Genomic DNA, 14,951 nt, shown 5'->3' on the forward strand with positions numbered 1-14,951 from the left:
TGGAAAATTGTAAGAAATTTATAGATTATTTTCTGTATATGGAATCTAATTATTGGGGGTTATTTTATATTCCAGGTCATCTTGTATTTGAGTAAACACAGTACTATTACTCCTGTAATAAGTACCTTACATTTCCTGTTACTGCACTTTTAAAATTTATTGATGAATTTAATGGATAAGCTTATCTTAACATGTTTTAAAGATGGACTAAGGAACTATACATCTTTGCTCTAGAGCATCCAAGATTGTATGGAAAATTAAGCAAAACAAGAAAAGATTTGGCAACAAATGTTCAAGTTAGGCCAACAAAAAAAAGAACTGAGACTTTCATTTCCAAAACAAATATATAGGAACACAGAACAAGAAGGGATCCCTTGAATCACTGAGTTCAGATCTCTGAAATCACAGACCAGAGGCATTCACAAGATCATTCCAAGCCACAAGATAAAACACCCCCCACACCATATCACAAAGTAGAGATCTTTAAACTGAAAGACCAAAATTACTCAGATTACACTGTACCACAGGAAAGGAGCAGCAGACCCCAAGGTCACTGCCAGTGCTTTAGGCTCCTGTCACGCTAGGAAATTTACAAGGTAAAATCTGCCTAGATGATCCTTGGAAATAATCCATGTCCCAGGTTGTAGAGGAAGGCCAAAAAATTCTCAACCCCAAATCTTCGCAACCTGATCTTGTGAGCAGAACACACCCAACAGTTTCCCTGGAACCACTAGGAACACCATCACATCGCACCCAATCTTCTATTGCTAGCTGTGACCATTCTCTGTGTTTTAGAGGAAGGTGGGGAAGAAAAAGAAAGAGGAAATACAGAAGCCAAATGATCCTTGCCACAGATGGGGCACACCTGGCTTCAATAATATGATCTCTCCACCCCACACAAGCAGCAGAGGAGAGGCCAAACCCTGCAACTTTATACCCCACTGATTTGGCTCAGGAGCTGGGCATCACCTTGTTCAGGGGGATTTGGCGGGGGGGGCGGGTGGTATAAACCTGGCCACCTACAGAACAAAGCAAGTACCTCTGCCCAGCAAGGGGCCAGGGAGAGGAGCGGAGGACCTGAGGTAAGAAGTCCCTTCCACGGGGCTTGCATCTTAAAGATAGTGGCAGGTTTTAGAGACCAGTCAAGGTGGGTGAGCACCACAAGAAAAAATGTTCACAGTAAGCCCAAAGGGTGGAAAAGGAAAATGGGATGGAATTATATATATCCTGCTGAAATTGTAGGTTAAAGAAAAGAGTATGATTACTTTCAGAACTGTGGATGCGAGTGGGGTCCTGATTGAAAAAATAAGCTATAATTTACTTTATCAGGGTTAACAAATTACATCCACGAAGGCATCTATCGTTTTCACTGTCCTCAGTCCCCCCTCAGCACCAACTCTTTTTCAACTCATACCAAGCCACTACACTGAATACATTTAGACTTCATATTTGCTCCTTTTCACTTCCTTTCCTTCTCACCCAGGGGATGTTGATTTGGTATAGTGAATGGCCTTACAGCCTTGCTCCAAGAAGCAGCAAAAGGGAATAAGCTGTGAAGTCCAAAGCAAGGTTGAAGGAAAGGCTGTAGAAATAAGAAAGTTGATCTCAAGGGATAGCAAAATGAATCTCTGGGTTGCATGAAAGAAGACAAGCAGAGTTAATGAGTGTCATATTGTGATGCCCCCAGCTGGTGCTTGTGACTATCCTTTTGCTCCATGATCCAGGCCCCCTGCCACGACTTGATGGAATGGTAAAAGGAGAGGTTCAGTGGTTTTCCTTCCCCCTGACCTGAAAACATGGATACTCATGGGTTCGCCACAAATGTTCTCAGGGCTCCACCTTCCCTACACCCCATCCACTTGCCAACCACATGAATCTTCATGGTGCCACACCATGCTATGGCCCATATGTTGCCCTGAGGGACCTCCTCCTCCTCAAAGGAGGTGGAGAATAGACCAACGACACCTTCCAGGACAAGGGAGGACTCAGGGATCTCTCATACTATCTAGACAGGGGGTTGAACCAAGGTGGACGAGGGCCCCCAAGGCCAGCCGCACCAAGGTCCCCTCCCCTCTGGGGCTTTGCAACAGTTATGAACCTCTTGCAGCCCCAGTAGAGCCTGCAAAGATGCCAGCTCCTGCAGGCAATGGCGGATCACCCACCCCTACTCTCCTGAAGATGAAACGCAGAGTGGTCGTCATGGGAGACTCCCTCCTGAGGGGAACTGAGGGGGCAATCTGCCGTCCCTAGCCTGAAGGTCTGCTACTTCCCAGAGGCCCACATCCAAAACATAGCAGAGAGGATCCCAAAAATTATCCAGCTCCCTGACCACTACCACTCCTTATCCATGTGGGCAAGAATTATATGGCTCAGAGAATCCCAGCTGGGTCATGAGAGACTACAGGGCTCTGGGAGTGGGGCTTAGGGGCACAGATGGTCTTTTCCTCACTCCTCCCAGTTGTGGGTCATAGGCTGAGGGAGAGACGGGTCAAGGTAGTCAACCAGAGACTGAGGTCTGGTGTCATCATGAAGGCTCTGGCTTCCACAATTGCAGTCCGCTCTTTGGTGAGAGAGGCAGTGGTCTGCTGGGGAGAGATGGCCTTCACCTCACTCCACTGTGGAGGAGGCTTTTTTCAGCCAGATTGGCTGACCTGCTCGACCGGGCTTTAAACTAAGCCTACATGGGGTTGGGAGGATTACCATCACTGCAAGCCCATTGGGCAACCTTTGTAAATCCAGCAGGCTAAGGCACTTAAGGGAACCCACCCCTACCCTAGCCTTGGAACAATCTGTAGGGAAGGCAGGGGCCCTCAGTAGGACACTTCCCTGCCTGTACACCAATGCCAGGAGCTTGGGGAGTAAACAGGAGAAACCAGCCCTCCTGCTAAACAAGAATGACTATGATGTTAGAAATATTATTAAAAATGCATTATCAATAGCTGTTAGCTCCCAACAATAGTGTTGTCCTCTGAATAAGCACGGCTGCCAGCCCTCCTTGTCTCCTTAATGAGAGAGGGAAGGGGGGGTTGGAAACTGAAGGAAAAACTCCAAGAGCTCTTTGTACTAAGGTATCACTCTCTCTTTGTTCTGCAAATTTACTATCTCTTTGTTACACTAAATCACACTTTCTTTCATGACTCCCACATTTCTTAGGCTAAGATAAGAATAATTGCAATCTTAGCCTTCAAGTTGAACCCTGAATAACCTTGAGTCCCTTCTGGGCAAGCGCAATAACCTAATACATATTAAGCCTATCCGCCCCGCATACTTAAGTAGTTAATTATAATACACATGGGATGCATGATCTGACGTATTCTCATGCATGTTTGTATGAACCGGAAATGAGTTGTAAGAGTTCCTGCTTCTGTACACGTGCCAGAGGAGAGGGGATAAAAGCCTGCTAATGATTGTGCCCGGGGGCAGAGGGTTTTGATCTTTTGTCTTCTCCCTCTGACCCTATTTGCAAATATATACCTTTTGTCTCACCAACAATGTGTGCCTGAAGGATTATTATTCAATGAGCCTCCAAAGAAACGAACCGAGAGATTTTTTTTCCACAATGACATCATAGGGATAACGCATACCTGGTGGGACTGGGCCACAGGTATAGATAGCTATACCCTGTACAGGCGAGATCATGTAGATAAAAGGGGGGGGTGGTGAGAGAGAGAAGGAGCCACCAGGCTCCAAAGCTCCTGGGCTAATCAAAGGCTCAGCAGCCCCAGGTCTGCAGCCCCAAGGAGCCCGGCAGAAATCTCCCTTACCCAGGTGTGCCAGGAAGGGAGGGGCAGAGAACTCCCACACCAGTATAGAGAAGAGCCCGGGACAGGAAATCTGGAGGAGTGCAGAACCAGAAAGAGGAGGAGGAGGAGCCAGCACACACTGCGGGGAACTCTGAAAGCGACGTGGAGTGCTGGTAGGAGACTGGCAGAGAGTAAAAACCCCCGCAGGGGGTTTAGAGCCAAGTCTACTGGACCCTGCGGGGAGTACAACTGTTTGGTTACTGCAGGGAGCTGGCAGAGCCTGGCAGCGAGAATGGTACCGTAATAGCCCTAATAGAGGGGCACTATTGACTTTTGTGGTACCGTAATCCAAGTAATAGTGGCGCAAGCCAATAAGATGGACTCAAGGTGCTAAAAGAAATCGTGGTGATCTCCACAAGAGACTCTCAGAGAAAGAGAGAGAGCTAACAAAGAGGGACTGACCACATGAAGATCAATTTTGGTTTGGATAGTGGCTGAAAACAGCAGGAGCAGTGACACAGGCCAGGAGAGCCTTCTCTGTTTTCTTGCTTTCTTTTTGGTCTTTTGTTGATTGTTGGATTGGAACAGAGAACACGTGGCCAGACTAACTGGTTGGCCAGCACCTGGTGGAACGGGCAAGGGTGTAGGGGTGGTGGAGCCCTCAGGAACGTGGGACCCCGCGGGACATCAGTGAGACTACTAATTGGACTACACATGCAGGTACATGAACCAACTCCGTTAACATCAAGGTGTGACAGGCAAAACGTGGGCATGTAGATCATCAATTAGAACCAATAACACCCTAGTCGAGCGGCAGACAACGCCCTACAGGTCTACAAGGGACGGCAATACGTGACAGGGTGTAGGTCTCTATGTCAAGGACAGCTACACGTCCCTAAAAATTGACATTGGCACCCAGGAAGGACAACTGGAGTCTCTCTGGGTTAAAATATGTGGGGAACGTGGCACAGGGGACATCATGGTAGGAGTCATCTACAGACATCTTAACTAGAAACAAGAGCTGGACCAAGAATTCACCAGGGAACTGGCTGAGGCTGCATGCTTTTGGTGCATGGTTGTCATGGGAGACTTTAACTACCCGGACATCTCATGGGAAGAGCACTTGACCAAATCCAATCAGTTGCAAAGCTTCCTTACATGTGTGGAGGATTCTTCCTGACTCAAGAAGTCTACGAGCCAACAAGACATAAAGCGCTGCTGGACCAGTACTGGCCTAAGGGGATGACCTAGTCAGTGAACTAAGAATCGATGGAAAGCTGGGTGATAGTGACCACGAGCTGATCACCTTTACTACCCATTGCAAAGCTGGCAAGTCAGTCAGCAATACAGAAGTCCTCGACTTCAGGAGAGCCGTCTTTGACAAGATCAGGAGGTTCATTGTCAAGGCCCTAAGGGACCATGACAACAAGAAGAGGGGTCCAAGAGGAGTGGTTGCTTCTCAAGGGAGCAATCCTTACAGCACAAAGTATGGCCATCCCATCTCGGAGGAAGTGTAGCAAAAGGTCACAGCACCCCCTTGGCTCCACAGGGAACTTGAGGACTTCCTACACCTCAAAAGAGAGACTTATAAAGGATGGAAGGCTGGAATTACCACCAAGGAGAAGTCATCAGCACTGGTCCATACCTGCAGGGAGCAGATCAGGAAAGCCAAGGCTGCAACCGAGCTCTATCGGGCTTCACATATCAAGGATTACAAAAATTCCTTTTTCAGATATGTAGGAAGTTGGGGGAAAAAAGCAAGGGTAACATTGGGTCCCCGCTGAACCAAACAGCACAGCTGATAACTGACACCCAGGAAAAGGCCAATCTGTTTAATGGGTATTTCATGTCAGTCTTTCATCAGTCCAATGGGACCGCCCTGCCTAGCAAAATGTGGGATGGCCAGGGTGAGGGAATATTTATACCCAGCATCAGTGTTGATCTAGTAAAGGACCACCTTGAGAGGCTGTACACCTTCAAGTCAGCTGGTCCTGACAGATTACACCCCAGAGTACTCAAGGACCTGGCAGGTGTTATAGCCCAACCATTGGCAAATATATTCAAATCTCATGGCACTCAAGTGAAGTACCTGAAGACTTGAAGAAGGCCATCGTGGTACCCATCTTCAAGAAAGGGCAGAAAGTAGATCCTGGGAATTACAGGTGAATCAGGTTGACCTCAATCCCTGGTAAGATTCTGGAGAAAATTATCAAGGCAACCCTTCTGGATAAGCTGGCTGAGTGCAACATCCTGAGGGATAGCCAGCATGTGTTTGTTGGTCAGGCAAAACCTACCTGCAATCTCTTCTTCTTCTATGGCCAGGTAACATATCACCTGGACAAGGGAGAAGAGATTGACGTCATATATCTGGACTTTAAAAAAGCTTTTGATCTGGTGTCCCATGACCTCTTCATGGAAAAATTGGCCATCTGTGGCCTTGGCTACACCACAGTCCAATGGCTGGGAAATTAGCTCCGAGGTCAGACCCAGAGAGCAGTGGTTGATGGTAGCAGATCGTTATGGCACTCCATGACCAGTGGTGTCCCTCAAGGCTCTGTCCTTGGACCAGTTCTCTTTAACAACTTTATCAGTGATGTGGACATTGGTGTCAGAAGCGCACTGGCTAAGTTTGCCGATGACACTAAACTTTGGGGCATAGCATCCACACCTGAGGACAGGCTAATGATCCAGGCTGACTTGGATAAACTTAGCAAGTGGGCGGATACAAACCTCATGATATTCAATACCGATAAATGTAAGGTACTCCACCTCGGGGGGGGGGGGGGGGCTCTCAGTGTGCTTACAGGCTTGGCAGTGCTACGCTTGCTAGCACCACAGCCAAGAGGGACTTGGGGGTCATGATTGATCACAAGATATACATGAGCCACCAATGCAATGACACAGCTGGTAAAGCAAACAAAACTCTGGCTTGCATCCATAGATGTTTCTCAAATAAAACTCAGGATGTCATCCTCCCGCTGTACTTGGCCTTGGTGAGGCCACAGCTGGAGTACTGCATCCAATTCTGGGCTCCACAATTCAAGAAGGATGTCGAGAAGCTTGAGAGAGTCCAGAGGACAGCCACACACATAATCAGATGGCAAGAGAACAAGCCTTATGAAGAGAGGCTGAGAGCCATGGGACTCTTCAGCCTGGAAAAGTGCAGGCTCAGGGGGGACCTGGTGGCTGTTTATAAGTACATAAGGGGTGCACATCAGGATCTGGGAGAACATCTATTCACCAGAGCACCCCAAGGAATAACAAGGACCAACAGTCATAAACTACTCCAAGACTGTTTTAGGCTGGACATAAATAAAAATTTCTTGAGCCCCCAGGACCTGGAATAGACTCCCTCCAGAAGTGGTGCAGGCACCTACTCTGGACTCATTCAAGAAACGTTTGAATGCTTATCTTGCTGGGCTCCTTTGACCCTAGCTGACTTCCTGCCCCTGGGGCAGGGGGCTGGACTTGATTATCTTTGAGGTCCCTTCCAGCCCTAATGTCTATGAAATCTATGAAAATGTGGATGGGGCACAGGATTGGGAATTCAGCCTGCCCGCTCCTCTTCCTCTTGGATCCACCCCAATCCCTGAGCCGGCCCTGGGTCCACAGATGGGTCCTTCAGGGCCAGGGTGGATATGGCCGGTCACATCTATGGAGAATCACCAGCCGTGAGCCTCCCCTGTTATAGGACTGTAGTTTGCAATGTCCTGGCCAGCTTCTGACTGCTGCCTTCACTCGTTCACCACAGGGCAGAGCCAGAGGGCTCGTTCGTACTGGCATTCTGGGCCTCAGTCAGCCCAGCATCTCGCCAGCTGGCTTCCTCCTCACATCCAGCTTCTGTTGGGGATTTTTAATCTCCCATCCTGGCAGCCTTAGCCGACGTAATCAGCTGGCCGCCACCCAGCTTAAATCAAAAGCCACCTGAAAAGCCAACACAACGAGCTCATGTGGCTCTTTCTCCACCCTGATCTGCTTCCTCTATAAGTTTGTGGTAGCATCAGGGTCCCAGTTCCCCTCTCTGGGAGCATCAAGGTCTGCCTCCAGCACTTCCAGCCCCCCAAAGTGAGTACCCCACCACCACACATATGTATGGACGGGCAAGCAGCTTAACTGATAGTGATAGGGTGGCACAGCAGCATCATGAATAGGGCCTGGTTTAAACCACAGACCCAACTTGCAAATATTGGGGCCTGATCATTGTGGGGGCTGCCATTTTCATCCCCTGCCACCCTCTACCCCACCTGCTGATTGGCTTAGGAGGCAGATTTAGGGCCATCTGACTACCTGATCCCAGCCCCCAGTGCCAGGCTGGGGGCAGGGATCAGGAGTGTCCAGCACAGGGGAGCGGGGGCATGTGATAAAGGGATTTGAGGTGGTGGGCAAGGGCTGGAGCACAGGCAGCATTGCTCACCTGTGGGGGACCACTGCCTCTCAGCCTCACCTGCTGCTGCTACCACCACTGCCCTCAGTTCTGCTTGCAAGCAGGAGAACCACTGGGGCAGCACCGAGCACTACCCTCCCACTGCCTGCCTGGCCCTGCCTGATGCTGCACCACCGCTGCTGCCACTATTGTAGTGAAATGCCATGGATATGTCCACTTGCTGGGAAACTCCTCAGGAAGCAACCATATTGTGACATTTCATTGCAAATAACATTTTTCATGGGAATCATAAAAAAAAATAAATGCAAAACTGCAATTTAAACCAGGCCCTAACCATGAATGTGTTTAGACAATCTGCTTACTACACTAAACATCTTTTAATGAACTAATTTAATGCTGGGGTGGGGCAGTAATAGACTATTTTGAGTTCACTTTAAGCCCCATCTCTAAATATTTGCTTTAGTGCTGAAGAGAGAGAAATGATCCCAAAATCACATTCACTGCATATGAACTGCAAATGTATTGCAGCCAATATCATCACAGGAAAAAAAAATCACATGTGCACCCCACACCCTCTTTCTCTGCTATGCCACAGAGATGTATTCAGTATAAGAACCCATTCACACTGCTTAAAATGCAACATGCTGCCAAACCCTGGTTTAGCAAGAGATTTCCCTTTGTAATCAGGAAGCCATTCATTTCCACTTATGCCTACTCATTCCCAAGGGTTTAAAGGATATTTGAAAGCTTGAGTCAGCCAACTCACAAAGTTGTAGTTTAAAAGCCCTACTCCAGAAGATGCCAGAGAGTCATGTTTGATTTGCACAGATGCACAAAAAACCACCACAACAACTCCTCAAAGCCAAGGAAAGCAGCAGATGATTAGCACATCTGAAAACTAGGCTTTCCCCCTTCATGATATCATGTTCCATAACTATGACAAACTGCCTTACAGATGATGCTGGCCTTCTCCAAATGGGCTCCCACTGCCATGCTTCAGAACCTTGGTAAATACCTTACTTCAAGGTCTAAAGTTCACTCCTTGTATCTGGCATTAAACTAACAATTCTCTTGTTAGGTTAACATTTTAAATGCAATGAATTCCATCGGTAATAAATTCCATCCTTTTACAAGTAAAATTGTGAGGATGGGGGGCGATAGCAAAAAACCTGGAGCTATCACTTGGTAGTTTGACAGTAGGGCAATAAGATGGTAATACAGTAGTTAAACATATGTCCTCAAAAGCATCCTGGCTGTTTCTTCACCAATTCCAGGAAAGCTTGTCAATAATCAGAATTGGACTAGATAATCAAAATTGCATCAGGTATTTGCCTCATAATTTTTCATCTATAAACAACACTGGATTTATGACCCAAATACCTTCTTCCAGGCAGACCCAAACACTCAGACCAACCACAACCTCTCCATTCAATTATAGGCAAATTTTATTGATACATATTGATTTTATTGAGAGCAAATAAGATTAATGCAAACAATTCTATATCTACCAGTCCTAGAGTTGTCACAGAGGAAAGGTAAGTCTGGCCAGTACACCAATTTCACCCTGAGGTTCTTTCTTGAATGTCAGATGTCAGCAGCCTGGAGGTCAAAGGCCAAGGCCCACCCTCCACAAGTTGGCTGGTGGTATTCCCTCCATCCATAGTGACATCAAGTTCTCCTCTTGGGGACCCTTTCTTCTCTGAAATCCTTCTTTTTGTATTCTTTTCCTCCTCCAATGACTCTTCATTCCTGGGTATCATTGATTGCTTTCTCTGTGGTCATCTTCTGTCTGGTCAGCACATTCCTTTATTTCCAATAAATCCATCACACGCACACCATTAATTGGTTATGTACCAGGCCTCCTAATTTTGCCTGTTTACCAAAACCAGAAATCCCAAGGACTCTGTAGTTTGGCACTGTGACCTAAAGCCACCTTATCTCATGTTATGAAACAGTGTGCTACATGCCTTCAATTTCCCAGTCTGTCAGTCTGCTGGCTTCAAACATGGTGGGGCTTGAAGGAAACTTTGTCACAAACAGGTTTTTAGAAAACAATTAACTCTTGATGCACACCTGGATGATTATTCTAATGCAATATCTACTTTACCTACAAGCCAGTTTCCAAAAACAGACCTCTAAATAGCATTTTCTAGCCATCAGCTGCTCACCCAGAAGCCAATCAGGAGGCCCTACCAGTGCCCAGCTGATTCATTAGCTGAAATACGGTGCCAGTCAGACACCCCACGCATGTAGGGCCAACTAGACATTTACATCAACTGACACCTTTGGATCAAAAGGATTATTTTGAATTTTTTTAATTTTCTAAGTGCCATATGAGCAACTTAAAAATGGAATCCCTGGCTATAGAAGTAGTCAAGCAGTGCCACCTGCTGTGAGAATTTCTGACACAATTCTTGTTGATAGTATCACGAGTTTTCTTTACCTGTGAAAAGTACACATCTGTTTGTTTCCTCCTAGACCTACCATTTTCAGCTTTTTTATACATGAGAGAGAGGAGTGAAAAGTTAATAATAGGCATATCTAAATGTTGTGCTATGTTGCCATAGCAATTCACTACAGCAACATAGCAACCACATGGATCTACATATGATTGGCACCTACTTCACTGTAGTGGTGCACTCCTTCATCCTAGATAGCCACTATGGTGAAGCGGTGGCTAAAAATAATGATGCACTGTGCACACAGCACACTACAGGTGGTTACTGTGCCATGCTTTAGTACTGGCAAAACAAAACACTAAAGCATGGGACCGTAGCAACATCACCATAGGACAATGCATGGTTGTGCCCACAGAGCCCAACCAGCCTCCTTTTATTCCCACCAGTGTAGCCGCTGACAGCTTCTCCAAGTCAGGAAGGCTGCTTCATTGTATGCCATAATTGGGGTCGTTAACTTTAGGCAGGAGCAGTTCCAGAAGGGGTGAAGGGTTTTGGCATCCCATACCAAGCCCTAAAGCTTTTAACCCTGGAGCCTGGGCACTGATCTCATACATTCTCAGGCCCATCGCAACTACCCATGTGTCAGGGTGAAAAAAGAATTTCCTCATGCCCACAGGGGACATGTTTCCTGGTTGAGTCTCTGGATCCATACTCACACTTGAGCTCACAATGTTCCCACCAATAATTTAATGTGCAGAACCCTGAGCCAAACAACAAGAGGAGCAACAACCCCTTCCCAACCTCCCTACCTAGGCCACTACTACACACACACACATACATAAATATGCATACCACCACCACACTTTAAGAAAGACTTTTGACTTTCCAGAAACCCCCCAGCAGGTCTGGAGGTGGTTTGCCAGCCCACATCCCAAGCAGGAGTGTGTCATTCTTGCCCCAGTTAACGCGGGCCAACACAGCGAGCTCGTAGGTACGTTGACAGTCCACTAGGGCCCCAACATCCTCCTGGCTGCCCAGGAAGACTGTCACATTGTCCGCGTACACCGTCAGCCAGATCAGAGTACCAGTGGTCAAGCCTGGTGCCAGTGGCAGGGCTAAGCCAGTCAAGCAACATCACAGAGTGTGCAGCAGTGGTTTGATGGCCAGGGCATACAGCATGCCTGAGAGGGGGCAGCCCTGGTGTATGCCGTGACACACCCAGAATGGGGAGCACAGCATGCTGTTCACCTTGAGCAGGCTGGAGACGTCGTGGTACAGGACCCCAGATCGCCGCTGTGAGGGAGTGGGGCCTAGGAGCCGCCATGAACTCCCTAGCGCCCCCTACCGTCACATTAGGGCGAACTCAGCACCCTCAGAATCTTGCCCGCCACGACTTTGATGACAAATAAGTTTTATGGGAGGCTGCCTCTGTTTCCCTAATTGATGGTACCGATGTTCCTGCTCCTACTCCAAAATGGGGTATTTCTATGCGCCCCGCCTTAAGGGCTATGCGTGCCTCCAAACCTCCCCTTCAGCACACCCCAAGCCTCGCAGCTGTTCCGTGGGACGTTGTACGGTCCCTCGCCCCTCTGGTGCCCTCTTTCTCTCTCTCAGGCACCCTGGGCTCCTCGCCCACCTGGCACCCCCTTGGGCCAGGCTCCTATCTTCCAGCCCGCTCCCTGCACCCTGGGCCTGTCTCGCCGGTATCCGACTATCGCTGGCGTCCCCTGGGTCTGGCTCGCTACCACCGCCCTAATACCGGCGCCCTTGGGCCTGGCCCGCTCTCTCTCTTGTTCTGCCCCGCTCTGGGGCCTTGCCCTCTCTGGGGCCGACACCGAGCGCCTCGCGCTCTTTCTCTGCCCCACTCTGGGGCCTTGCCCTCTCTAGGGCTGTTACCGCGCTCCGCACGCTAGGGGCACAGGTGATCGCCGCCGTGCCTATCCCCTTGACCCTTCTCTGGGTCCAGTTGCCCCACTGGGCAAAACACTGCCCCTATGGGCTGGGGTCTGCAACCACGCCTCCCTGGCATAATACGGTGCCTCTCCGGCACCGACAATAGTGCCCTGCTGGCACTGTGCCCCTACTGGGCGCCAGGAACCCCCAAGCTGCTGGGAAGCCCCTGTGAGGCCTCCTCGCTCCCCTACAGCCTCACCTGGTCCTCCGGTCCAAACTGTAACATAAGCTCACACCACCCGGCTGTAACATAAACCACACAGAGTCTCCCTGCTCCGAACATAAACACAAGCCCCATCAAGGCTCTCAAGCCTACCTCCCTTTAGGGCATTCTTGTTCCCCGCATCATCGCAGCCGGTTAGCATGGTAAGGCTGCAACCGCTAACTCGGACCACTCAGCTCAGCCGCAGAGCTCCTGCGGCAGCCAGAAGGGAACTGCGAGGCAGGCTCCAGCCTAAGCTGTTTATACAGGCCCAGCCCTGCCCCCTTCTGGCCATGTGACCCACCTGGTCGCCCTGGTAACCGGCACCTGAGCTGCCCAGGTGATTGGCAGCTCTGCCAATCACACTCGCAGTCATGGGACACTTACGTGACTCAGTGACAGCCGTAATGAAAAGAGTCCCAAAGTCAAAAGCCTCAAGGGTGCCAAGCAGAAAGAAAGACTTTTGACCTTTAAGAGATCATCTACAAGTTGACCCAAAGATCTGGGCCTTGAGCACAAGGCACGGGATCATGACCTGCAAGGCCTGCCTGCACACTCTAGACAAGAATAACAAAAAAAATACAAAGAACAAAAAAAGTATTTACATATATACAGTTCTTGCCAGTGGGGACACCCAGGGGAGCCTCAGAACATCAGGGGTCAGCCCGCATGGACAAAGCCCAAGGTCCCAGCTCGCTGGATGTGCCTCTGCACCTTGAGCAGCTGGTGGCATCACAGGGCAAGGAGTAGGCATCCTGCCTCGACTCGGCACAGTGCCCCCTTAACGGCCCAGTGTTCCTCAAAGGTGGACACCATATGCCAGAGGACCTCGTGCTCAAACTCAAGCAAGAGGCAGGCCCACACCAGCAGGTGGAAGAGCTGCAGGGTGTCATCCATCCCAGTCCTGGTGAGCCAGTTTTGCTGGCTCTTCAGGGTGGCCAACTCAGCCACCCTGCGGTCCGCTCAGCCACCCGGTACAGGAAGGAGTAGATGTAGGTGTCCTCTGAGAAGTCCCGGCCCAGTGCACGAAGCAGCGCCCCAAGGGTGGCAAAGAGTGGCTGCAGCTGGTGGCAGTTGAGGAAGGCATGGAAAATGTCCTCTTCCAGCACTTCTGGGCAGAAGGGGCAGGCCACTGAGGCCACAGGGTCCAGGTGGTGCCAGTGGCCAGGATGCCATACACCTATCTCTGGAGGTCGCCGGTCTTCTTGGTGGTGGGTGCCTCGTACAGCGTACGCCACGCTGGGGTCCCGGGCCAAGCCAGGCGCTGCTGCCACACAGTGTCGGGGCGACCGGCCAGCACCTGGGCATGCTGGGTGCGCACCACCCGTGCGTAGAGTCCCTTCCAGGGCAGCGTGCCAAAAGGGCAGCCCGTATTGCTGCTGGGGGGCACAGGGAACCTGAGCAGTGTGTTGGGCCAGTCCACCAGCTCACTGGTCACCTCTGGGATGACCAGCAGTGGTAGGAAGGCATCACCTGCGGCATCTGTGGTGGAGAGGGCCTACTGAGCCTGGAGGTAGCCTTCTAGGGTGGTCGCTGCTTCCATTGGGAGGGCGGCCCTAACGGCCTGCAGAAGCCAGCCCACAGTGCGGACGGAGCGCAGTGCCATTGGGGCAGCCAGGGCTTCGAGTGACAGCTAGCCCAACTGAGCAGGGTCCAGGAGGTGCGCCAGGCGGGTGGTGTGCACCTTGATGAGAGCAGCCACAAGGCTGGCGGAGGCCAGACTCAGCACAACATGCTGCAGGGCTGGGTTGTGGACCAGGGGCTCCTGAAGCACCTGTGGGAAATGCAGGTGCCTGGCTTGGGGACAGAGATGGAAGGCAGCCTGAGGAGAAGCAGATATGGGGACTGGCATGAGCTCCACCATCTTTGGGGAACTACTTCACTCCCCAACATCACCTCGGGGAGCAAGGAGGCACATGGCATCAGGGCCAGGGAGCGGAGCCCATGGAGCAGTTCCCCAGAGCTAGCAGAGCCTCACTCGGGGCAGAGAGTGGCTCCTCCTGAGGCAAGGAAGGGATGGAGGCTGGGGCAGGGGCTGACGCAGGCTCCGCTGGCCCCAGGAAATTGCTTTGTGGGCTCTGGGGAAGTGCTCCACTCCCCAGCCCTGATGCCATGAGCCTCCTCACTCCCCAAGGCGATGCAAGGAAGCAGAGCAGTTTCCTGGAGCCCATGGAGCTCGCACCAGCCTCCAGGCTCCAGCCTCCAGCCCCCCCAAATTCCAGGCCCCAGGCTCTAGCCCCCCCCAACCCCCGCTGCCTGCCCTGGGTGAA

This window comes from Crocodylus siamensis, chromosome 9 (assembly GCF_052110815.1).
Source record: "Crocodylus siamensis isolate JL-2025a chromosome 9, ASM5211081v1, whole genome shotgun sequence".
NCBI lineage: Eukaryota > Metazoa > Chordata > Crocodylia > Crocodylidae > Crocodylus > Crocodylus siamensis.